The sequence below is a fragment of the Rhinolophus sinicus genome, chromosome 18, assembly GCF_057876585.1.
Source record: "Rhinolophus sinicus isolate RSI-liver-muscle chromosome 18, RSI-T2T, whole genome shotgun sequence".
Lineage (NCBI taxonomy): Eukaryota > Metazoa > Chordata > Mammalia > Chiroptera > Rhinolophidae > Rhinolophus > Rhinolophus sinicus.
Window position 1 is genome coordinate 7,604,654 of NC_142518.1, and position 26,676 is coordinate 7,631,329.

A 26,676-nucleotide genomic window follows, 5' to 3' on the forward strand; every position below is an offset into this window, starting at 1 on the left:
GATGTAGACACCATGAACTGGCAAATGTCCTGCTTTCCAAAAACAATGGAGGGAAGTACCCTAATACTGGGAAATGGTGTGTGCACACGCGCATGCATGTGTGGGTATGATTTTTAGTTGGGGCTCATTAGGAAGAAACCCCACTGATCTTTCTTCTCTCTCTTTCTCTCTTCTCCTCCCTTCCCCCGCCCCCTCTGTCTTTCTTTCTTATTGTAGCTTGTTGAGCTATTTTATTTTACAGCAAAGAACTCAAAAAAAGAGTGCTGTTGTTCCCAGGCTAAAAGCACAAGAAAATGGTAAAAATCCTGTAGCATACTAGAGACCAGATAGAGAATCATCCGTCTAATCTGTTGGTTATTTGTTTTGTTGGTGGCGATCATCTCTGCTTTTTCCTCACCCCAGTGGTGCTGACTCTCGTCATAGCAGAGGCCAAAGTGGTGGAGCGAGTACCCATTTCCCCCACTGACACCAAATGGCTGCAGGGGAAATGAGCTGCCTCACTCACAGCCTCAGCTGGGTCCACAGGGAGGATATGGGCTGTCCTGGGGACAGAGACTGAACAGAGTTGAAAGCAGTGCTCTCCAAAAGCAGGGCATCCATTGGTGTCAGAAGAAATGGTAATGTGGACCTTTCAGATCGATTTCAGGTCGGGTGCAACCAAAGTGTTCCCAAGTTCTGTTTTCCATGTCAAAGCTTAACTTCTGTTCTCCCCCAAGAATTTGCTTTCTTAAAGAAGGCCAAGATGTAGCATCAATACCCTTCTACTCTGGTCTTCCACAAAATTCCCAGTGTGCATACGCTATCCAGCAAACCCAGAATTTGGTAGTGGACATGGGGGCAGGGGCTGTCATGATGCCAGAGGTTTAGCCGAAGGACTCACCAGGCAGGTGGGTTTAACTTAACGGCAAGAGAAGAAGGTGAGACTCCCATGGTGACAGCCCCCCATGGGTGAGGACCTGGAGGTTGAGAAGGCAGGAAAAATAGTGTGTCATTTGTGGTTAAGTATAAGCCGGAGTGACTTCAATAGCTGAGGGGACCTTAATCTTTCTGAACCTCAGATGTCTTTCATCTGTAAATGAGAATATTATCATCTGCCCTGTCTATCTTGCAGGGTTCTAGTAAGAGCTCAAAACACAAATGAACATAGAGGACATTGCCTCGTGTAAACGTACTCAAAAACGGTGGCTCTTGTTCATATTACTTCCTGTATCATAAAAGAGCACTTTCCTGCATTTGAGTTCCTAGTAAATATGAAGAGTTTCGTTGCAGTAAAAAGAGAACAAACTTGATGCGACTAGATAAAAATATATTGGTATTTGCCTGTTGTGGCAGAGAGAATAATGGCTCTGCAAAGATGTCCATGTCCTAAACTCCAGAACTTGTGAGTGTATTATGTTACAAGGCAGAGGCATTCAGGTTGCAGATGGAATTAAAGTTGCTAAGCAGGTGACCTTGAGATATAGGGAAACTATCTTGGGATATTTCAGTTGACCCAATGTGATCACAAGGATGCTTAAAAGTGAAAAAGGAAGCTGTAACTGTGGAAGAGAGACCCAGAGAGATGGAGGCATGAAAAGGACATGACCTGGCATTGTCAGCTTTGAAGATGGAGGCAGGGGCCAAGAGCCAAGGAATGCAGGCAGACTTTATAATGTGAAAGAGCCAAGGGAGTGACTTCTCACCCAGAACCACCAGAAATGAATGCAGCCTTGATCTTATCCCAGTGAGAGCTATGTCAGACTTCTGATCTATGGAGCTGTGAGATTACAGAATTGTGTTGTTTTAAGCCACTGAGTTTGTGGTAATTTGTTACAGCAGCAATAGAAAATGAATACACCCGTCAATAGAAATTCTAGAGTAATAGCACATTCTTGGCTGTAGGAATGAAATGTTTATTAGCTGCACAGTCATTCAGGAACCTTCTTCATTCTTCTTCTCGTGTATAATTACAGGTGAATTAGTATTGTTTTCGCCATTTGCCTGCAATGAATTGCAGTTGCCAAGCTTGAGCAGCTACTTACAGAGCTCTTTTTACACTTTCTATTATGTTTGCAAAGATTTATATACAAAATACTCCTGCCTGATTCAGGCTCCCTGGTTTGACTTTGAACAGGGCATGTGGAGGGTAAATTGAAAGGGAAATGCCTAGTCAAGGGCAAAGAGCTGTTGATAAATTCCAATTGAAAATATTTACAGAAGAAAGATGGGTAGGGTCAAGTGGGCCTTTTTCCCTGTGATTTCAAGGTTTCCCCAGGAACAAGGAAGATGGTATTGCTTTACCCCTTTGCTGACTTCTAACATAAAATGAGAGAGAAATGACAGAAACCCAGCTCACGTTGTTTGACTCCCTAGAGGAGCTCAGAGAGGGAGAGGAAAATCCAAACTCCTAAATAAACATCTGTAAAAGGATTTGGAACTACGGAGAAGGAAGTTCTGAGGTCTGCTAAAAGGGAAGGAAGGGCTTTATTTACTGGCCAGGGATTGTACTTCCTGTTGTGAAGCTCGAGTCTGTTTCATAACAGCTGGGGGGCTGCAGTCTCTTGTGCTATAATGAGGAAGCAGCCCTCTTGGTTCCCCGCATTACACAAGTTAATGACCTCTACCGCGCAGTGAAATAGATGCAGAGAAGAATAGGACACTTGCTCTTGCAGACATAGCTTTTTTTCTAATTGCAGAAATATGTCTTCATATATAGTATTACTGAATATGCAGAACACCCTTTATTCTTGTGCATGCTCTTTGCTTGCCTGGAGATGAAAATAGCTGACAGAAATAAGCACCCATAAGCACCCAGGGTAGCCCCATAGCATATATGACTTGTCACACAGCCGGGAGCTGCAAAAGCCAGCATGGTCTGTGAGAAAAGCAATTCAATTTATGTCTTTCTTATCATATAACTTTGTCACAAATGCCACAAAAACTGTTTCGCAACAAATGTGCCTGGAAGGTCAGCCAAGGAATTGGGAAACTATATTTAAGCTGATGGGAGATGTTATAACCTGCCTGTGTCCTTTTGAGGATGAGTGCTACCTGGGCGAGGCTTGCTCATATAAAATACAGTGAAGACCTGCAAAGACTTCTTGGCTATTTCATTGGATGAATACTCAAATATCTAGCTTTTTTTCAGCAAAAGGATCTTTCAGGTTAGAGAGCAGAGGTGGGGCTCTATCATCACATTGTGCGAGTAGGAATTCCGGTTAGACCATTTGCTGTGTGACCGTGACTAGGTTAATTAACATCTCCGTGCCTCAGTTTCCTCATCTTTATTGGGAAGAATAATAAAACTTATGCCACATAGTTGTTGTGAGAATTAAGGAAGGCAATATATGAAGCCTGCACAATAGTACCTGGTGCTATAAAATGCCTGATCAGGGTAGCTAATTTGATTAGACAGAATGTACGTACAATCATGATAGAGGACAAAAATGTGCAGAAACAGGCGAGTCACCACAGGGAAGGAAGGCTTGCAAGCCCAGGAAACACTGCCCACCAACACATGGTATCATCTGTACCAAGCACTCAGGGCTCTCTACCACATCTGCCCAGCTTTTCCAGCCTGCTTCTCCATGATAATTCTTCAGGAAGCTTCTGCAGCCACACTGGTCTCCAGGCCTTGTCCGTCTCCTTCCCTGGTCTCCTACATTTTTCTCCCCCTCACATCCTCCCCTCTGCCCATCAATTCTGCTAAGAGTTTCTCTCTTTCTCTTTGAAATCTTCCTCCTTTGAGCTTACGCAACTAAAAGTCACAAGACTTTTTTTTAAAAAAAATAATGATGTGAAGGAACTTTAGATATCTTGCTTATGTTGTAAATTTAAAATTCTGGACCAGAAAAGTTGTGTGATTTGACAGTCTTATTCAACTCCACTCTTGGAAAATATGGACTCTGAACTAAACCCCAGGTTTTCAACTCCCTTACTTCTGGCCCATACTAAATATTGGGGATACCACTCTCCTAGCACCGCTGTATTCTTTCCCCCTGTAACTTTCAGGGTTTGGTCTCTTATTTCTGCATTAGATTCTAAGTGCTTCCTGGGCAGCAATCAGATGTCAGCTTTGCATTCCCCAGGATATCTCTCAAATCCAACTCTCAGATTCTTGAGAATCTTTATGATAAGTAAATTTATTGACATTTGCATTGAGTCAATGACTAGGGGACTTATTCCCTTCTAATGCAAAGTCTATAAAAGTCAGGTTGCTTTCCCCCACTTCGGGCTCTGTGGATCGGTGCACCCATCTCAAGAGTGGCCCCTGATGGTTGTGAATTTTGGCTGTTTCTATCAGCAGGTAGTATTCTGGACTCTTTCCTCAAATACTGGTTCCATCTCAAAGGCATGTCCTTCGCATTCTGCTATTGACCACACTGGAAGTGAAACTATAGGCTCATTTTTCATGCTGGGACACAGTGTTTAAGGAAGTAAAAAAGACAAAAGGAGAACAGACCTGCTTTGTTCCCTTTAATCTCAGGTTTGGTGGGTTGCAGAATTTGGAGCAGGCTTTGGAGGCCAGCAAATCACACCACATTGCCTCCTTTGTAGTCTCCAGGGAACCTGGCTACCAAGTTCCTTTGCAGGCGACTGTAGGACAGTTTCAAATTTTCAACATTGAGCACATTGCCTGAAAAATGAAAGGAAGGTAGGATCCTCACCTGTTATAATGGGGTGCAGAGCCCTGGCAGGAACAATGCAGGGACTTGTGGCGGCAACTGGCATGGTAACTTCTTGTGTCTTCATCTCCTCTGGATGTTCTTGCTGAAGACTTAGGTGATCCACTTGGTGAGGGGCGGGTCCCTGTGTTGCCTCAGTTAATTGCATGTTATCCTGGCCTTTCACAGCCTGGAATTTAAACCTTGGTGGCCTTCTCTCTGACACAACCTCCCGGTAGAATTAAATGTCACTCTGGTCAGATCATTCATACTGATTCGTCTTCAACGTAATTCCAGATGCCTTGGAACTATTGCTCTGCAGTTCTCAGCATTTCCAAGAGGAAAACCATGGCCAGGCCTTCTTGGAGTGCTTCTCCCCCACCATTCACAGCCTTTCACCGACTAAGTCAGCTGCCCCCTTTCTGTCTTAGCCCAGAAATATTGTTTCCTCCCATAACCTTGGAGAGAGCATGTTGGACCAGATGGCAAACACCTATCGGTTCCAACATGCCGGGCATCTCCTTTCCCTTGATGTGGTGTGATGGAGGGAAAAGACAGTCGGACTTGGTGCCAGATTTGGGTTCTAACAGTAGCAGTCCTGCTTCCTGGCTGTGTGGAGTTCAGAGTTCACTTCTCCAAGTCTCAGTTTTCTCATCTCTAAAATGGGAATGACAATGCCAGTCTCAAAGGGTTGTTGAGTAAGCATTAATGAATGAGGTCATGCATGCAGAGCATCTAGTATAATGCCTGGCACACAGGGTGCACTTTAGTTATTATTACTGTGTTAATAACAGTGTCTTTCATGGAATTAAAAATAAAAAGAACTGGTCAGGTGAGGCCTTACAATGATATGTTAAAACACTAGGAAATAGTAAGTGCCATTCTTTGCCATCAATCCTCTAGCCCTTCTCCTTCCATTTTGGGGCCCAAATCATGTCCTATTGTTATTGCATAATTTTGGGGGGTCTTGTTTCCATCATATTTTACTTTGTCATGTATTCCGCAGAATCTGACAAGGTGCTGTATGCATGGTAGTGTATTCTAAAACATGTAATATATTGAATTGATCATGTTTTACCTAACCAACCAGTCTACCATGCCAAATAATCACGATGACAATTCCCACCGTCCTGACCAAGCATCAGAGTGAACTGATGAAGCAGCAGTAGCCTAAGATTGCCCACCCACTGAGCAGCACTCCCAAGTTTTCCACTGACAATGCCGAAGAGGGCATCCCGTTCTACACGCACAGGAGCAAAACCATTTAGGGGCGGCCGGGAGCTGGATCTGGAAGAGGCACAGAGGTTGAGCAGAAATAAGAAGGTCCCTCTAACTGAGCAGCTACCACAGAGCTGACACTAACCACACACTATTTGTCATGACCCTTCCAGCCATCCTTAAGGCAGAACTTTTGGTCTTTCATTTCAACAAGGAAACCGAGATCCAGAAAGATGAAGTCACTTTCGCAGAGTCCAGCCAGGCTGTCTGAGTTGACAGCCATGTGGTTTTTTGCCGTGCTGCCTGGACTTCTCAGCAAAGAGAAGGGACTGCTTATGTTGCCCATACTCAGAAAGTATGCCTGGTTTTCTGTGTAACTCAATTGTCTCTGAGGTGTCTCGGCCTTTGGATGACAGTTTTCACACATACTTTCGTGTCCCTTTAGCCTCCCTGGGTGTGTCAGGAGGTCATTCATTGCATACTTTCCAAAATGAGAGGCCTGGAGTGAGATTGCCATATTGTAAGACTCATTTGAACAGAATTAAAATACCCTACCTGATGCCCTTACACAGTACTTTGAATCCATTGCCAATAAATATCTTCCCAAGTGAATCTAATTTTAAGAAATGTGTTTTTTCTTAACTCACAGACTCACCCCCTCCCAGCTATTGCTACTTGGAAGAACATTGGTCTAAGAAATCAGAGACAGCGCCTTGTAGCAAAAACACTCGGAATTTCCCCACAAGCACAGACTCCCATGACAACCAAACAATAAAAGAAAGGAGAAACTCGTTATCTTAAAGCCACCAGCCGTAATTCCTTTCTGCTAAAAACCAGTACAATATAGATCTTGTTTAAAATTTTGTTCTTTTTATGACTGACATGAAGAATGACCCTGAGTTTAAAAGTCCTTTCTACTGCTCTATTTTACCTCTAAACTGGTACAGAGATCTTGGTATAAATTATCCAATGAATGCATTGATAAAATGACTTGATAAATTTGACTTAACTCGTGTAGACTGTCAGTAATTATTTTGACTATCTCCACACACTGGTCTTCCAATAATCTTCATCCTTTTCCCCCAGTGAGACTGTCTAGGCTGACTGTCTCTTTATGGCACAGTGAGGGAGCAGTTGATACAGTATAGGCCAAAATGATTGATCTATTTCCGGTTTCCCCCTGAAAGTAACTCACAGTTTAACATCACTGATTACAACTGATGATTCCGTTCTAAAATGAATTGTACACTTATTTTGCTACACATGGTTCAGTTCCCAGCAACGCCATCACCAAGGTCTACTTATGGATTCAATTCTGAGGCACAGAAAGATGTTCAAAACTCTGTGGTGAAAAGAGGTTTAATTTTGTCATCTTCACTTCCATTCATCTCATTAGAATCTTTTAGTTGGGATATTGTGTGACAGATACCACAAGCAACTCCCTTCCTCCCTCCCCGCAATTACATTTCCTTTTGCTGTACCCTGGACAGAGAACCTGTGAGGTTTCCTGCCCTGTAAATTATCCATATGTGCTTATCCCTGGAGTAGTTTAAAAATCAGAGCCAGGGGGGCCATTTTTCTCTCCATAAATCACCACAGAATCAGTCTGTGACAGATCAGCAGCTGGAATGACTCCCAGACAATCTTGGGATGATTCGTTTCTTCATGAGGAGTGATTTTCAGTGCCCCGAACCTACCCTCTCTGTTATCTGCGGCTAACACCATGCAGTGTGCCGTGCGTTTCAATTAACTTACAAAAATTTCCCATCTCTTTTACTCTCTGTATGATGCTGTGTGTGTTGTAGCACAAGATATACAACTCCTCACCAATTTTCTCTCTTCAGACAGGCTATTGTGTGTGAAGATTCCCCATAAGAATTTTCACTGTATCTGACTGTTGTAAGAGAAAGTTTGAAATAACCTGAATACCCAAGTAAAAGACATCAGTCAGATAAACTGTAGTATAATAAAATGGGATATTAAGCGTCTGTTTAAAATGAGGTGTCTGCAGAGTATTTTAATGTTATGGAAAGTTGATAGTACTATAGTGAACATCTTTATACTGGGTCATGAGCACCTATGCAAGAAATTCTGTAGGATATATTTCCAGGAGTGGAATTGCTTGTTGAAAATGTTCAGTCAAGTACAAAGGCCCTGGAAGGGGGAAGAGAGGGTGAGACTGCTGTCTGTGTTGCAGGGAAAGAGAGAAGACCTGTGTTGACTGCTAGCTGGTCCCAGGGTGTGAGCCATGGGGAAGAAGAGGCCTTCTGTCATTACGATCTCATTCCCCTGCAATGGACAGCCCATGGAAGGTTTGAAGCAGGAAAGTGACCTGATGATTCATAATAAAAATCGAGTTATAAAATAGTTCTAGTATAAAACAGTTCGAGTACAACTATTCCGATCATTTTTGAGATAGCATATTTCTAATAAGTGTAGGAAAGAGGCCTTGGGCTGGAGGTACAGACTGGGAGAGCCAATCCAGGAACAGGTAGAGATGGCAGATTAGCAGGAATTGGAACCAGAGATATTGACTGCAGCCCGGGCTGCAGGGTGGGTACACATTCGGGTTTCAGCTCTTGTGTTTGCTTTAGGGTCACCACTGTTCTGCCCTTTGGCCACAGTGAAAAGAAGAGTAACTTGAAACCCCTCTCCCCTTCCCCCCCACCCCCCATAACAACAGCTTGTTTACCTGAAATGGAAAATTCCTTAACACAGGATTTACCAGCTCCCCAGGATTTTAAAGTTGTGAGGTCAATCTGCATTTTAACTGGGATAAGATCAGGATTAACTGAACTGAAACTTGGGCCCCAGCCTGGAGTTAAGACTCGCATTTCCAATGTCGATTCTTTCCAGTTTTGCTTTAGACCGCCTATAAACTGTTGCAACTCTCACTCATCTCATGATTCCATAATAGTTTGGGCAACAGATTTCCATGACTTGACTCCCTACACAAATTCCGCTATGAAGTTGTTTCTACAACAAAGCCACAGTGGATCGATTTGGTCAAATAACTGCTCAATAGAAGGGCGGGGAAGCCAGTTGAAGCAGGGATTTGGTGTCAGGTAAACACAGTAACACGCTTTTAATCGAACCGGGTGTCTTTCCCTTTCTTTCTGGCCAGTTGTTTTGTTGTGTAGACAGAGCGTCAACCTGTCCAGGTAACATTTCCCTCTTTCTCCAATAATCCCTCTCTATTCTCCGTCCTCGTGGCCTGGACTCATTCCTGCTGTTTTCCCTGTCTACATGCTGCAATATCTGAAATGTTGGAATTGTGGAAAATCAGAGGAAAGGGGAGTCTGGAGTGCTTCTGTCAAACAGCTTCCTCCCCTCATCACTCTTAAAGAATGGGCCGGTGGGCCCCATATTAAGGGAGAGTGTGAACACTGCTGCTCAGTAGGAAATGATTCACACGCCCTGTGTGTCTCTCTGATTCACTGAATAGTTCTGGGTAACTAGACAAAAGCAAATATTAAATCTACCCAATTCAGGGGGATTAGCCAGCTGTTTTCCTGCTTCACACTGACATCCTCAATGTGGGACATTATCTTCAAGGGGTGCACTTCCTTTTCTCTCTTTTGAGGTTCATCCCAATTGTGCTCCTTGCCTCTCCTCTCAGGAGGCTAGGAGGATGCCCCCTGCCTGTTTTCAGTCTTACAATGAGCATGGCCATTTGGTGCTGACACGTGAAAAGGAACCCGGATCCTAGGTCTGCACGTCTGGGGGAAATGCTGGTTTTCCTTGAATTCAACAGGCAGCTAATGAGTTTTCCATCCCTTCGGCTTTGGGAGCTGCTATTGTGTCTGTTGGTGTTTGCAAATATTAAGTGGTCAGCATACTTCCTTCCATTGCAAAAGAAGACTTTCCGAACTCATAAGTGGATGGTCATTTATAAAGGTTTGATTGGATTTTGAAAATAATTTGAAACAAACTCTCTCTCTCTGTGTAAAAAGGAAAAAAAAAAAAAACTGTATTGACATGACACCATGGTGTTGGGGGTAGGTCTGGTAACCAGGAAAAAGGGGTTTCTTCTGTCCCTTGACTGGCTACATTTAGGAGAGTGCTTGGCTTGGCAGGAAAACAACTGGTTCTACCTTCTCACTTTAGCCTCTTCAAAAATCTTCTTTGAAAATCTTCTTCAGTGAAAAGGTGTGCAGATCATATAATACAGCAGATCATGAGTTACCCTTGCCATCTTCTGCAGATGATAAATGTAGGCCATTTTATAAAAATGAGAGCGAGATGGTGATGTGAGAATAAATGCAGAAAACCATTTTATCTACAAAACAATTCAATCTGGACCACAGCCAGGAAAAAGTAGTTAGGCTATTAGTAAGTGATTAGAGAAAGGCAAAGGCTGACTTGAACACAACAACTTCGATCACTAGGACACATGTTTGATTCCCTATAAAAAAGCTGCAAAAAATCCATGACCTAAATCTCTGAACTTGGGTATTTCCAAGGAAAGCACCCGACTTCCCCACTGTCTTAGATTTAACACAATTAATGAAATACCCAACAGGCCCCAGAAGTCTTCTGTGTAATTAGATCAACAGCAGCACGAGGCACCAGCAACTGAAATTTAGATTTCTCTCCAACCAAGATGCCTTCGGCTTAGTAGCATATGCAAGTGGAAGGGAGGGGGTAAAAAACCCCAAGAAAACAAACAAAAACAAACAAAACTTCTGAGGCAATTAAGAACCTAGGATTTTCCTGAAGGCAAACAGCTGAACTCACATTAGCAGTGAGACTGAAAGAAGCTCATTACTCAGAGTTTACTCAGTGTGGGGCACAATTCATTCCTGATGTTTTAATAAAACATGGATTGGTAGCGATAAAATCCATGTGTTTTAATATAATTCAAGTTAGTAGTATCAGCCTCGTTTTTTACAGATAAAGAAACTGAGGCTCTAAAAGTCATCAGCAATCTTGAAGTCTAGAAGATTGCAGGGCCAGAACTCAAACCCCAGGACATGGGACTCTAGAGTTGAGAGCATATGTTATCTTCTTACCAGTCACACCTTAACTAGCCTCACTGGAAAAGGATGATTACACATATATTTTTTTAAGTGAGGATGTGGAGCGGGCAGGGGGGGAAGGGATATAAAAATGTGGCCCAAAAGTATTTAAAAAGGAAGCTCATTGGCACGCCAGGTCATGAAATGAGACCAGGGTGTGAATGTGAACTAGTAAACCACAATGCACCTGGGAATGGCCCCGACATAATTGACTGTACTGTCTGGAAAAATGGTGAGGCCTACCAAGAAAGAATGCCGAGCAGCAAAGTGGTAGGGTTTATATCAAGCAAAGATCAATATGTCATCTTTCTTTGCACTCTAAGTAGTTTTCCTACTTATGACATGCCTCTTCACCCTGAGCTGACTCAAGTTTATTGGTTGAGTGCAAAACAGGAGGAAAGCCAGTGGGGAACTGACATTCTTTTTAGATTGAGCCTCTACCAGTGAGACCCCAACTTAGGGTAAACCTCCAGGATTTCAATGACGGAGTTGCTTTCTTAGTAAACAACACTAGAAATTCCTCCTCATCTTCTTTCATAGTTCTTGTGCTCTTTATCAATGATTTGTAGGTTGGAAGAGAAAACCCTGCTCCCTAGATTTTAATAAGCTTATGGAGAGGAGGATGGGAGTTGGACGGTACCTACTGTGTTCCCCCAAAAATAAGACCTAGCCGGACCATAAGCTCTAATGCATCTTTTGGAGCAAAAATTAATATAAGACCCGGTTATATTATATTATATTATATTAGACCCTGTCTTATATTATAGTAAAATAAGACCGGGTCTTATATTAATTTTTGCTCCAGAAGATGCATTAGAGCTGATGGTCTGGCTAGGTCTTATTTTCAGGGAAACACGGTAGCAGCTTGGAAGGTAGGAGCAGAATTCAAAAGAGATCTTAAGAAATTGAAGAAGGATTCATAAACTGTACAACAAATACTCGTTGAATGAGTGATGAAAATGCAAGGAAGATGGAGATGGAGAAGCAGGTTGTAGAGCAAAAGGTCTATGGATCATAATTATGGTACCTTTGTCTCTGAAATAGAAACCTAAGATATATCATGACAAGCATAAATGTACTTTGCAACACCTGTTCATTGAGTGCCTATTTGATTCATTCTGTTGAGATTCTGACGAAGCAGAGAAAAGGAAAGTGGGAATCAAAATGATCAGCTGGACTGCCTGTTGGGCAGTCCAACAGGTTATTTCTTGATTGCTGCATTAAAACGTAGTCTTTGCATTTTTCAGCTTTATTGGGGGTAATTGACATACAATACACTGCATGTGTTTAAAATGTGCACCACAATGAGTTCTGATTTATACACACACCTGTGAAACCATCTCCACAATCAAGATAATGAACATATCCACCATCCCTACAAGTTTTCTCCTAACCATTTGTAATCCCATCCCCTCCACTCTCAGTACCCAGGCAACCACTGACCTGTTTTCTGTTACTACTGGTTGTATTTTATAGACTAAATTTATATAAATGAAATGCTTATTTTAAAGGCTAGCCTCTTTCATTCAGCGTAATTATTTTGAGAGCCACTCTGTTTCAAATGTCAATATTTTATTTCTTTTTATTCCTAAATATTCCATATAGTTGTTTTTTTTTTGGAGCTTAGTTATTACTTCCATGGATAAATTAGTCAGTTGACAGATTCTTACTCTTCTGTTTTTTGTTGTTGTTGGTTGACTTACATCATAGGCTCAATAAATACTTAATTTATTTAAGGATTTGGTTAAAAAATTCCCTTCAAGAGGATTCTATGAGAGGTCATTTATTTATTCAACCACTCAGCAAAGATTGATTGAGTCTTTACTAGTGTTAAAAGGTAAACTGAGGAATATTAAAATTTGAAAAGTTTGAGTAAAATATCACTCTGAATGGGGCAGCACTAAACTAGAAGTGGCTAGGAACACTATACTGACAAGAGTTGGGAGAGACTTTTATAGAGAAAAGGTAGAAGCAAAGAAAGGAAATGATTGGCTATAGCTTGAAGCCTAGTTTGCTGTTTGTGATTGGTTGTCCTTAGGTATTTTTTTTATTAGGTTGGTGCAAAAGTAATTGTGGTTTAAAAGGTTAAAAATAATTGCAAAAACCGCAATTGCATCAACCTAATATAACCTAGGGGCATTTACAGGCTTAGATTATGGTTTGCTTTCGTAGGCCACCATGGCAATTAGAGCTGTGGGGGCTAAAAAATAATACTCTCCTCCCACCTTCTAAATTCTTCTAGCTGGGCTAATAATCAAATTAACAGAGACGGATTAATGGAGAAAATAAAATTTTGATATGTGTGCACAGGGAATTCACATAAACATGAACATTCCAAAGACATTGAATATATATATATGTCATTTTGGACAAAAGGAGAAAAGGGGGAAACAGGGTCTTAGATTTCAGAAGTGAGAATGAATGATTTACAGGTAATTGAGGAAGCGGGGGGTGGCAGGGAGAAACACATGTCAGGCAAGTTCACCCCAGAAACGGGGTGATCCAGCCACCAGGCCCCTGCCTGGAGCCATCCCACCCACCATTACTCAGGGCAATATCCTAAGGTTTCCTTCCTGAAGCAGGCCTTTCCCACCGAATCTCTTAGGCAGGAAAGGGGGAGGGTCAAAGGTTCTGTCTGGGTCTTTTGGTTCTTCATAACCAGCTTAAAATCAGTACCGCAAAAGGCACAGTTTTGGGGGGTTCCCTTCAAAGTCACCTCAGTCTAACAGCCTCCTTGTTTCATTCATGTAACAGTGGGTCCCAGGCAGTATTCTAGGTACTAGGGCTATAGTAATAAAGAAAACAGACACAAATCCAGCTCTTATGCCCTTATATCCTAATGAGAGGAGCTGGGCAATAAATACAATAAAAACAAAAATGTTATAGTATATTAGAAGTTAATACGTACAATTTAGAAATAATAGAACAGGGTAAAGGGCCATCAGATGCCATCCTAACGATGCAGCCTAGATTTGGACAAACACCCATAAATTGGACTGAATGGAGACTTTCGTGTGGTTTTCTCAAACTCACGAGATTCTGTGGAAGTCACCCTCTAAAATGGGACCTAAAACCAGGCTGCCATGAATGGCAGGAGTTAGAGAATGAGGCGCTCTTTCCATTGGAACCACCCCCACGTATTAAGCTTTTGTGTCCACCTGGAGGACAAAGGAGAGAGAATGGCTGCCATGCATCAGCTCCTCCCCCAGCTGGAGGAATCAAGTCGGAGAGTTTTAAAATCTGGAGAACACTCTCCAAAAACTCAAAGCTCGTCACATTATGTTGGTAAGTGTCCCATTTCAGTTCCAGATAAAAACCTGGACCCAGGAATGTGTGTGCTCCATTAATTCCAAGCATTCATTTATTTGATTTGGGGGAAGGAGAGACAGCAAGGCAGACCAAACTGAAAGTTCCGCCAAGCCAAAATGTCTTGCTCAAAAACGGATGAAATGGGGCCCCAAGTCTGTAGCCAAAGAATGTTGGACACTTTCCCCAGCCTCAGAAGTGTTTTTTCATTTGAGCTTAGGTAGGTTTAAGGGAGGCGTGTAAGGAGAGAGTTTCTGTAACTAGAGGAAGTGCCTGCCTTCAGCACTTTTACTCTAGTGCCATCTGGCACCCAGCCAAGGCAGTCTGAACTTTCTGAGAAACTTGATTTCCTGTTCCCACTGCCTATGCTCACTGAGAACTGGGCCAAACTTCACCCATGAGATTCTTAAAAATCTTTTGGGAAGACAATTTGTTTTGCTTTGTTTCAGAGTCATTTAAATCATAAAACTGTCAACTTCTTAAAATCCAGAGGGGGCCTTACCGTCACCTAGTTCAACTCTTACATTTTACAGAAGAGGCGAGGCAGAGTTCAGAGCTATTATGTGACAGTGGGGGGCAGGGGATGGGAACAGGGTCCAGGTTTCCTGACTCTGAACGTGGTGCAATTTCCTCCACGGATTATAGAAAAGTGCAATTCCAAATACTAGGCCTGGTGAGTTTTACTATATGTGAATGATACTTCACAACCTGACGTAAAAAAAAGTTTGATGCCAGAGTCCTGGGTGTTTTGTGCTTTCCCTCTCAGTAGCATTATTGTCACTAAGGGAAGGCACAGACAGTCCTTTTGATTGTTTGTGTGTTGAGGAGGAAGCTAAGGACTGAAAGTCTATGCATGCAGCACGAAGGCATTAACTATGGCAATTGGAAAAAACAGCTTGCTGGGTCCTGAGCAGGGCAGGTCAAGAGCTTGTGATAGTGCCGTGTAAATTTCACTTCCCAATGAAATGAATCACTCTTCGCCAGTCTCTGCTTGGGGTTCAGGATTGAAAAACAAAGCAGGGCTGGCCCCGTGATAGGAAAGGGACATTTGGTATTCTCATTGGCTTCCTGGCTAATTACAAAGTGTTAATGACATTCAAAGGAAACTCACCTCCCTCAGTGATCTACAAATAAGGAAAGGCAACAGAAGGTGAGCCAAAGAAAAGACAGGGTCCTCCAGGGAAAGTGCAGAGCAAAACCACTCAGCCCTAATAATCATCAGAGAGAAGCATCTTCATTTACAATGGAAATAGAAGCCCCAGTAACTTGGAAAATCAGCACAGGCTGAAATCAAGTGGGACCAAGAGCTCTTAAACTAATCATAGCTGGTTTTCAAAGCTCAAGGATTTGTTATTGCAAACTGTTTCTCACACAATAAGCTGAAAGAATAAATGGTGATGTCTTTCTTAACGTCCATAGTAAGTAAACATACGCGATCTAACAATTAAGTTCACGAATTGATCCTAGAAAAAGTGCTATATACCTCATTGCTGAATATCAATCACTACCATCACTTTTGAAGTACTCCCCTTGGGAAGCTATGCACCCACGCCAGCACCTAGTCCACCCTTCAAAGCAATTTTGGAACTCTTTTTCTGGAATGGCCATCAGAGTTGTTGTCATATTACACTTGATGTCCTGAATGTCATTCAAATATCTCCCTTTCAATATTTCCTTTATCTTTGGGTAAAGAAAGAAGTCATTGGGGGTCAGATCAGGTGAGTAGGGAGGGTGTTCCAATGCAGTTATTTGTTTACTGGCTGAAAACTCCCTCACAGACAGTGCTGTGTGAGCTGGTACATTGTAGTGATGCAAGAGCCATGAATTGTTGGCGAAAAGTTCAGGTCGTTTTCGACTAACTTTTTCACGCAGCCTTTTCAGCACTTCCAAATAGTAAACTTTGTTAACTGTCCAGTTGGTACAAATTCATAATGAATAATCCCTCTGATATATATAAAAAAAGTTAGCAACATCGTTGCAACAAGTTTGTGAGCTTGATTGTAAGCATGGAATATAAATAATGTGTGTAAGAGGAATTAGGAAACAAGAAGAGAACAGATGGAGACAATACAGCTGTTTAACTTTGATGGTAACGGAAAAGATTCCTTAAGCAGATCAACATAATATTTTGTTTTGTCCCTTATGAATATTCTTGATGAATTATGCTCCTGTAGTTAAAACAGTATTAAAGTCAAGATTTCCATTTTTTCCTTTGTGAGCATACATTTGATGGTCAGGATCAGTTAATTTTGATCGTTCCTACAGTTTTGGTTTACATCAAATATCATTCTTGGCATTCTGGGGTCTGAATCATTTTATTCACCAGCACTTTGAACTCTGCTCCACTCTCAGCCTGTACTGAGATTACTGAATGAATGAATTCAGCAACTTCTGAATTTCCCTTCTTGAGGTTACTATGCATTTTATTATACTTATTCAATAGTTCTCCAGTCTCTCCCAAGCGTTGTTTATTTGTTTTCTCCCTTTTCTGCTTCTTCACCCTTTCTCATTTCCAGTTTGCTCTGTGTGGTGTGTTTTGCATGTTACATGGCTTTCTTTACACAGGATTGAGATGTGTCACAGGCAACAATTTCTAGACATCCGAGTTCATTAAAGTAGGGGTCAAAATATTATGAAGGCCGAGGGTGTTCACCATGACAATAGGATGAATGAAAATAATCACCGGCTTCAGGTCCTGGTTGCTTTAAGGTATCTTTAAGGATACATTACTTCTCCACTGTTAAGACGGAGGGATTGTTTCTGCCTGACTCGTGACTTCCTTCACGACCCGCGAGCAAACAGCCACAACATCCACTTTTAGAAATTCTCTACTTTTAGAAAAGATTCACACATTTTGCTTGGGCTTGCGTACCAAGGAGGAGGGTCCAGTGAAGCTACAAAGTTAAAGACTTGCCCAACAAATGGCTTGTAGGGTCTTGGAGCTAGAATGTTCTGGGAGACCTGCCCTGTGTCTTTCTGTGACGTGGGTTTGCCTCACCCTGGTGCTAAGTTCACCATTATATGAACTGCATTACTTCAGGAAGAAACAAAGGACAGAAAACCACAATCAGGGACACCCAAAGCACCCCCTTTTGGTGGCCCATCTCCTTTTGCGCAGCTCCTTCACCTGCTCTTCCACTGTGCAGGCCCTCCTCCCACAGGTGCTGAGCCCTGGCCCACCCCTGTGCTGGAGCCCACAGAGCACAGCCAAGTGGCTCTGGCAGCCAACAATGCCCCATGTGCTGCATCATGCAGGCAGAACAGCCAACCTGAGGTCCCTTAGTTACAGACGTAGCCCCATTTCCTCTGCTAGGAAATGCCTTAAGATCCTTTTCCACCTTCTAGACCAGCAATACTAAGGATGGATTTGAATCTATGCAGGCCTTTCATACTCTACTGGGCAAAGTGTCTGTTCTGCGTAAAATGGTGGGCTTGGAAACATGAGGGATGAGAGATCGCTCAGAGATCAGACGGGATCGTGTCTATAGCTATTTCTCCATCTCCTTGTAGGTACCCAAGACTGCCCCTGTGCCTGCTTCCTCGCTGTCTGCTCTAGGAGCTCTGGCTCCCTTGCTCACCCCAGACAACTCCCCCACCCCAGCATGGGCCCCTGCCTTAGGCACAGACACAGCTGCACCCTGGAAAGCATGGCTCCGACTTGAAGCTCAACCGCCCACCTTTAATGGCAAGATTTGTGTCAACAGGATCATTCATTGCCATTGCTGCGTTAGAAGCCATCTTCCCCCGACAAGTCAGCCCACCTTTATATTCAGGAGTTCTCAGTAACCTGAAGGGAATTCCTAATTCCTGACACTGAACACCACCAGCTGTCCCCATTTCCCCACCATCCACTTGGTCCCCAAATTAGCCAATGAGACATCTTGGGCAATTTGAAGCCATAATTGCCTCAGGTTTCCCTCTTAAGGGAAACAGTTTAAGATGTGAAACAGTTAAGAAAGAAGACAAATCTTGCTGAGTGCTTTGTGCACCCAGTCATACTCCTTTATATCCATCTGGATAAATGCAATTTACAAATGCCTCATCAAGGAGTTCAGCTGAAAACACTATTCCAGGCCTGTTCTGTAATCGGAAAAACACACACACCAACTAGCCGTATTCAGCTCAGAATTTAATGCTGTCTCGTTTTTTTTTCTTTAAAAGAATGTCAAATCAAGGCACAATTCTCCATCACAAAGCAGGATGAGCTGTCAGGTGGAGACAGATGAGGATTACAGAGTTACTGATTTGGCACAACCACCTAGAAACAAACCGAAAAGGATTCTGCAGTGTTAAACAGGCACAAGGCATTCTTTTCTGAACACCAAGTGTCCAAGTTTCAAAACCCCGAAGAAATGCTGCTTCTAAACTTTCGGCTGGGGCAATTTATCTCCTTTCCCAGCTGGAGTATTTGTGAGACGTCTCTCAGAAAGAAACAACTCAATATGCAAATTTTTAAGCCTTTGTAACGGGAAGAAGTCTATTTGAGGCAACTCTGGATTGAGGAAGCAGAAAGACTTGAAAATGCATTTTTCACATGGGTTTTGTGAGCTAACCAATGCATTTAGGATGAACGTGGTCACTTCATTCTTTTTTTTTCCACTAGAGGATATCTGCAAAGACCGCAGGTAATGTTTAAGCAAATTTAAAGGCTATTTCTCAAGAGTTAATAAAATACAGTAATTTAGAGATTTGGTTTCTAATAATTTAAGGCCTGACCCCTCCCACCCAACACCTACTCCACCTCCAGTTAGGTGAATTGGCTAACAAGTAATAATAATGCTTACTACCAAATGTAGGAATGTGTTTTTAAATGTTCCCTCTTTTATTGCTCTCATTGAGAACTGACTCAGAGAAATGTACCACACAGAGCAGTAGACAGAGGGACAGCCAGATGGATGGATAAACAAGTACAGCAAAATGTCAATGGTGAAATCTAAGTCGTGGGAACATGAGGGGTCTCTATAAAATTCTTTCCACTTTGCATGATGTTTGATTTTTTTTTTTAAGATTTTATTGGGGAAGGGGAACAGGACTCCATTGGGGAGCAGTGTTTACTTCCAGGACTTCTTCCAAGTCAAGTTGTTGTCCTTTCAATCTTAGTTGTGGAGGGCACAGCTCAGCTCCAGGTCTAGTTGCCATTGTTAGTTGCAGGGGGCGCAGCCCACCATCCCTTGAGAGAGTTGAACCGGCAACCTTGTGGTTGAGAGGATGCGCTCCAACCAACTGAGCCATCTGGGAGCTCAGTGGCAGCTCAGCTCAAGGTGCCATGTTCAATCTTAGTTGCAGGGGGCGCAGCTCAACATCCCTTGCGGGAGTCGAGGAATCGAACCAGCAGCCTTGTGGTTGAGAGCCCACTGGCCCATGTGGGGAATCGAACTGGCAGCCTTTGGCATTAGGAGCACGGAGCTCCAACCGCCTGAGCCACCAGACCGACCCAAAATTTTTAATAATAAAATGTTAAGAAAAAAATATCTACCACTCATTTTGAAAATGTCTACAAGAAATCTAAGATGTGACTATTGGGCTGAAGACTGGGACATCAGTACTCTGTCGCCTGACGGCCAAACATTGCTAATTTATCAAATGGGTCTGGGAGTGCAGGAAATGGAGGTTTCCCTGCTAATAATCCTCTAGATGTTTGAGTGCTTCACATTCATTTACATTTCAGCATTTTCTCCAATTCTTAGACTCTTGGCAAAAGTTTTTGCTCAAATGCAGCAGTACATTTTAGGCTCTGGCTATTTAAGTATAAATGCAAGCATTCATCTCTTTCAGAAAGCCGTCTCTCATTTACACCCCACCCCCCCATTAATGTCCCTCTTCTGTGCTCCCTTCTGTACAAACTATCAGGGACTTCTCAGTGGGGTTTCCAGGAGTCTCTCTAACTAGATTATAACTCCTTGGAGACCAGGAGCAGTGTCTTTGGTCAACTTTGTTTCTCCAGCACTCATTGCCACAGCTGGCCCGTCAGCAAATGCTGCTTTTGTCTGTGTGTGTTTGAATGCTGTGTATACACGTAGAGACCTAGGCTCAGGCCTTCCCATCAAAGGGCAAAGTCAACCTGCCCAGTCCTGAGAATCACACATCTGCTTAGAGCAGAGGTTCCCCAGCCTGGCATCCCCTGGAATCACTGGGGGAATCCCAAAGCACTCTACTGCCTCCATCCTACTCACTGAGTTCCTGATGAACTGTGCTGGGATGTGGCCTGGGCCTCAGGACATTAAAATCTCCCCAGTGGTAGAAATGTGCAGACAGCACTGAGAAGCCCTGGGTTGGGTCTTGTAGGGGTTACCAGTTGGTGTCACTTTCACTTAGTCTTTCATTTGATTCTCAGGAAAATCTAGCAGGTCTCCAGGGCAAAGGCTTATACCCAAGTCAGTGGTTCTCAATTGGAGCAGATTTTGCCCCGGAGGGGACAGTTGGCAGTGTCTGGAGGCTGTTTTGATTGTCATATTTGGGAGTGGGGGCAGCTAGAACGTAGAGGCCAGGGATGTTGCTAAACATCCTACAGTGCACAGGGCAGCCCCCACCTCAAAGGATTCTCTGGCCCCAAATGTCAGTAGTGCCGAGACTGAGATGCCCTGGTCTATTGGTAACCGATCAGCTTCCTGGAATGACTAATTATCTAGCATAGCCCTCATCACTCTTATCAAGGTGAATTCTCCTCCCCATTCTAGGCACAAACCCAAACTAAAGCAAACCGTACCTCCATCCTCTGTATGGGCCTCTTTTCTGGAAGGTTTCTTGGGCCCATTAACGAGCAAAAGTGACTTAGCTGCATAGCTGTTTCTGAAAACATGGAGATTTAAGTGAAAAGGCAATATTTTTGTTTCTGCCTCCATTCTTTAGTGAGAATCAACGTTAACAGCCTATGGTCAGGTTAGCAGTTCACAAGAAAGGGTGAAGTTGCCAGAAAATCAAGATCACAGTTTCCTGTGTATTTCAACAATGTCACTGAGAGCTTCAAAGACAAAAATGACTGTTTGCCAGAGCCAGACCAGCTCCAAGTGCCTTTGTGTGCTGGCTTGTTTGATGCTACGAGGCCAAAGCATCCTTGCCATGATGTTCTTCTCTCTGCTCCCCACCTCTGTTCTTTTTTTGTTATGCTATTAAGATTCCTGCTGAAAATTAAATTAAACTTTTCAATTTCCTCTTTGTTGATCCAAGCAACTAATTAGAGAGAAATTAGAAACAATGTGCTACACTAGGGTGTTTTTTGAGTTTGTAATTGGACACAAAGATGGTAGAACAATAGCTGTAAGAAAGGAAAAATATTTGTACTGATTTTTCAATTAATATTTATTTATCTTGGCATCAAAAGTCCTCCCATTCACCCCATTTAAACATGAAAAGGTGCCTATTACCTGCGCTATAATCTATTTCCCCGACCCTCTTCCTCCCTCTTCATCCCTACACATCCCCCACACTGATTTGAAATTTATGGCAGGGGACTGTGTAGCCCCTGTAATTCAGCTCCACGGCCAAAGCCACACTTCCAGACTATCAAGCATGTCATTGCCACTTACACTCGCAGCTTCAGCTTTGGTATGGTTGAAAATTCTTCCAAATAATGTCCACGAGGGATAGTTTTTTCTGGGGTGGGCCTGCTGGGCCAACTCAGAGGGGCACGGTAGATTTTGATGACATCTTTCAGTATATAACATGTAGATGGCGACCATGGAAGGACTGCAAAACTTGCTGACTAGAGGGCCTCCCAAGATTACTTTATGTGAATTCAAACTGCTGAAGACACTATGAAATTGACCCACTGTCCTGAGCTTTGGGTCCAGATCCATGCACTCACCATAGACTTGAATGGTTTGACTTCTGGCCACCACAATTGAAAGTTAGAGTCTTGAAGAAGGTAAGAGTTTCTGGATATGGAGGCTTTAGACCTGGAGTGCCTTAAAGGTTTCCCTTTGGAACCATTTTGGATATAGCGACCACATTATCTGAATTTAAATTTGGGAGACATGAACAAATATCCACAGATATGGACAAATATCCGTAGAGGATTTGAGTACTACTGCCTCTGAGCCAAGATGACTTTTCCGGGCTCCATGGCATGTCAGTAATTTGTACTCCTGAGTCTCCTATGAGAGAAGCTTTTTCTTGGGCCTGGTCATCGCTGTCTATCTAGGTTGACTATCAAGATCTGTATGCCTCAGAAACTAGAGCTGGGGCCCGGGATGTCACACAGGGGGACTCAGGGGAGGGCAGTCATCTTAACTTAAGGTAAAGGCATACAACCTTCATACTGCATTCAGAGGATCAGCTAATTCTGCGACCTGGTGACATAATCTGAAAATCCATGAGCTGAAATGGAGCGACTGCCATGGTTATGGTGATCATCTCCTCCTAGCTTGCTGACTATCTATTAACCAGAATGTGGGTAATCATTTATTGGCCCCCCAAAGCCATTTTAATTAAGAAGATTTTTCTATATTTACCTAAGGCCATCCCAGAAACATTTTCTTTTTAAAGGTGCTTTGTTCATAGAAGTTTGCTGTCCTTGTTGTGCTTTAAAATAATTGATTGCTAGTTATTTAATTAGTGTTTAGTATTGAACCATTTCTGAATCACTACTTTATTCTTTTCAGATTTCAGGTGGGTCAGGATTCATGAACACACATGAACTTTGAACCCAGGCAAGCTCATCAACACCAAAGGAACTGAGACACAGATGATCTTTGGCTGTTAGTATTTACCATAGCAATTACTGAGATAATCGGAAAACATCATACCAACCAAGAGGTTATGGCTTAGTCGCATACAATCAGAATTATAAGGCACTTTAAATCCGTATTGCTCCAAGTCAGCATAACCCATTCATCACACTAATTGTAAGTAATAATTACTAATTTGGAAGGGTTTCCTGAGTAATCCATTGACTCAAATCAGTGTTTTCTATTTAGTACAGTCATAGCATTTTTGATCATTTCTTTTTATGGACTCAGGATAAAGAAACAACAGTTCGCTATTTCTCAGTCTCATTCCTCAGAATATTTCAGAACGTGTTTTACTCCACTTATAAGTATGTAATTGACATCAGTTGATTTCCTCCTCAGCGACCTTGTGAATAGAAGCGTACCAACGGATATTTCTTTGTTTTCAAATAAATAGGATAATACTGGACATTTGCACTTGTCTTCTATTTAACCTGGTGGTGAAACTTGGGTGTCCTTGTGCTTTTTTACATTTGCCTTATTTCATGGTTGCACAATAGTCCATTGTATGGAGGTAGTATATTTTAACCATTTCCCTCCTATGGCTATTTATGTTGATTATAGCTTTTTTCCTCTGCTGGTATAAACATGGTGTTTTTATATCTTTGTTCATTTGTGCAAATTCCTAGAAAAGAAAACCTGGATCAGTTAGAGTGTATTTTAAAATCTTGTGATCTGTTGCATGTTCCGTGTTGACATGAATGAATGCCAATCCTAATGTTTAGGAAGGTCAGGCACCTGTGTTAAGAGAGGTGTCACTGGAAGTGTTTAGAATAGAGCCTGTGCTCGCTCTCTTCTATAATCTCTGAGCCGATTAGCAGACATTTTGTCTTTATAGCACTCAGTGGCAAATGCGTGCTATGATTATACTAGATTTTATCCCCATCCTTGGTTATGGAACGCTCTTCACATATACACTGAACTTTGAGTGTGAAGATGGGGCTTGATGATTTTGGGAACACAGAGAAGCCAAGATAAATGCTTAAGATTGCTATTTAGAAAACTGTTGTTAATTTGCTTATTTGGCATGTAGATGTACCATGTTTCCCCAAAAATAAGACCTACCCCGAAAATAAGCCCTAGTTAAGATAGTCAGCCAGATGGACGCATTTAGTAGGTTATGACGATGTTCCAGAAGAAGACGACATGACTGTATTTGAATAAATGTAGATTGTTGTACATGAAAAAAGAAGACATTCCCTGAAAAGACGCCCTAATGCGTCTTTTGGAGCAAAAATTAATATAAGACCTGGTCTTATTTTTGGGGATACACAGTAGGATAATAAGCCTCGTTACTAGTATTACAAATAGCCATGCAAGCCTTTGCCCTAAATTATTTATTATTTCTTAGAACTCAGGCCATTCTAAGTGTCCCATGGATGGTCTTTCTATAATGACACAGGCCATCAGAATTGTCATTTATAAAATATAGACTCCAACTCTGGATAAGGCAAGGAAAAAAGGAATTAATTAGGGCAGGGTAGTTTATATAATCATCAGAACAGTGAGAGATCAGGCTCAGAACATAAAGGAGAACCAACAGTGGCCTGGTGGCCAAAGACAAGGCCAAGATCATGTTGTGCTCTGGTTAGGGCCTCATGCTGGCACCAGGCCTCCTAGGCCTCCACCAACCTTTCGGCTCCTGAGTCCACCACTGCCACGAAGCGTATCTTATGCCCGCCTCCCTCAAGACTCAAAGTCCTAGGTGCGCCTTTCTGATTAGCTGAGCCTAGCTCATCTGCTCAAGTCTCAGTTGCAGAGAACTCTGTGAGAGGGAATTATCTGACACCCTTTGGCTTTCCCCTTGGGAAATCTCCTACATGACCCACACAATGGTTCCTAAATAGAGAGTTCAATACCTCATAGCAAAAAAAAAACACCAAAAAAACCCAAACAAACAAAACGAGAAATGAGAACTGATTACCACTGTGAGGTCTCCGCTTCTGTTTCTGGAATGACATTATAATTTATTTATGATTCTCGTTATTGGTACCTCCTTAAAAGCAGCATATTAACTCCTTGTAACCTCATCTAACCTCCACCCCTTGGCATATGTTGTTACTGTGTTTTTTTAAAAAAAATTTTATTGGGGAATATTGGCAAATAGTGTGTTTCTCCAGGGCTCATCAGCTCCAAGTCATTGTCCTTCAATCTAGTTGTGGAGGGTGCAGCTCAGCTCCAAGTCCAGTCGCCGTTTTTCAATCTTAGTTGCAGGGGGCGCAGCCCTCCATCCCATGCGGGAATTGAACTGACGACCTTGTCGCGCTCTAACCCACTGAGCCATCGGCTGTGCCTTGTGTTTACTTCTTTTGACATACTTTTTTTTTTTTTAAGCCCTCTCCCTATCCAAACACTAACCTCTCCATTCCCACTTGCTTCCTCAAGAGTTCCATACCGTGTTTCCCCAAAAATAAGACCAGGTCTTATATTAATTTTTGTTCCAAAAGACGCATTAGGGCATATGTTCAGGGGATGTCATCCTGAAAAATCATGCTAGGACTTTTTTCCGGTTAGGTCTTATTTTCAGGGGAAACACAGTATTAATCACTGGAATGAAGATTTAGCTATTTTTCCTTGATTTCAGGACCCTCCTTGAGATCTCCTACTGGAGATCTTTTTACGATAAAAACCCAAAGCATGAAAGGCCCAACTGTTGTTCTAGGCACCGCATGCTTTACTAAATATAATAGTAATTACTTTTAGGTATGATAATGGCATTGTGTTTATGTTTTTAAAAAGGCTTTACTTTTTAAAACAGTATTTCTCAATCTCAACATTTTGGGGTCCTTCTTTGTTGGGCTGGAGGGGTGTTCTCCTTGCATTGGAGGGTGTTGAGCAGCATCCCTGGCCTCTACACCTGATGACATTACCCCTTTCTTAGTTGTGACAACCAAACAGGTCTCCAGACATTGGTAAATATCCCTGGGATGGGGGTGAGAGAGGGTAGACAGCTTCACCCGCCGCTGAGAACCACTGTTTTACAGATACATATGGGAATATTTTTGGATGAAATACTATGACATCTGGTAGGGGTGCTGGAGGATGTGGGCGTGAATGTGGCAGGATTGGCCAAGGGCCAGTGGTTGAAGCTGGGTGATGGGTTCTGGAACTTCATTATAGTTTTTTGATAATTACTTTTGTGTGTTAGAAATTCTCTAAAACAAAAGCACAAAAACATTGTTTCAAGACATCAGCGGCATCAGTTTAATAAAATCCACTCCCAAGCCTGAGACTGAAGAGTGTCTTGCTTTGGAGGGCATATGAAGAGCTGAGGATAGAGGAAGTAGAATATTATTCATGCTTTCCACTAAGTGTTGTTGACCATTTTGGAGACATACTAAGTTTTGAATTGTTAAACTGAGCTCCTAACCGGTCTCTCTATTATCAGGCCCCCATGATTGTCTGTTCCCTGGTCATCTGGTCCAGCTTTAGTCAAATTGAACACTGGACTCCATGACTCATGGAAGCCTTCCATCTTCCTGGGGGCCAGCATGTGTCTTATTTAAGCCATTTGCATCAGTGCAGCCCTCTCTCAGACCTGCTACCTTTGGGATTGAGGCTAAAGGACAGCATCGTGTCCCTTATTAAAGCCTCATGGGCATAGACGTGCCCAGCGAGGAGGAGGCAGGGGGAAGGCTGAGTCTGGCTGGACATAGAGGAAACACCAGCAGGGATCCAATTCATAATGCATAATTACCAGTCAACCCGAGCTTTTTTTTAGCCTGAGAAACATAACTGGAACTTAGCTTGGGGCTGGGCAGAGCA

At 42.6% G+C, this 26,676-nt stretch overlaps 1 long non-coding RNA gene across 2 annotated transcripts in view; it reads left to right on the forward strand.

Annotated features, from left to right (window-relative positions):
• Nucleotides 1-23,320, forward strand: part of LOC109455012 (uncharacterized) — a 46,118-nt gene extending 22,798 nt beyond the window's left edge. Inside the window, exon 5 of one of the 2 annotated variants that reach the window (XR_012493418.2) lies at nt 22,786-23,320. This is a non-coding gene — a long non-coding RNA (uncharacterized LOC109455012). Of the gene's footprint in view, nt 1-17,695; nt 19,167-22,785 lie in introns of those variants that run through there. The other variant, XR_012493417.2, reaches the window with a different exon arrangement.
• Nucleotides 23,321-26,676: the final 3,356 nt, after the last annotated feature.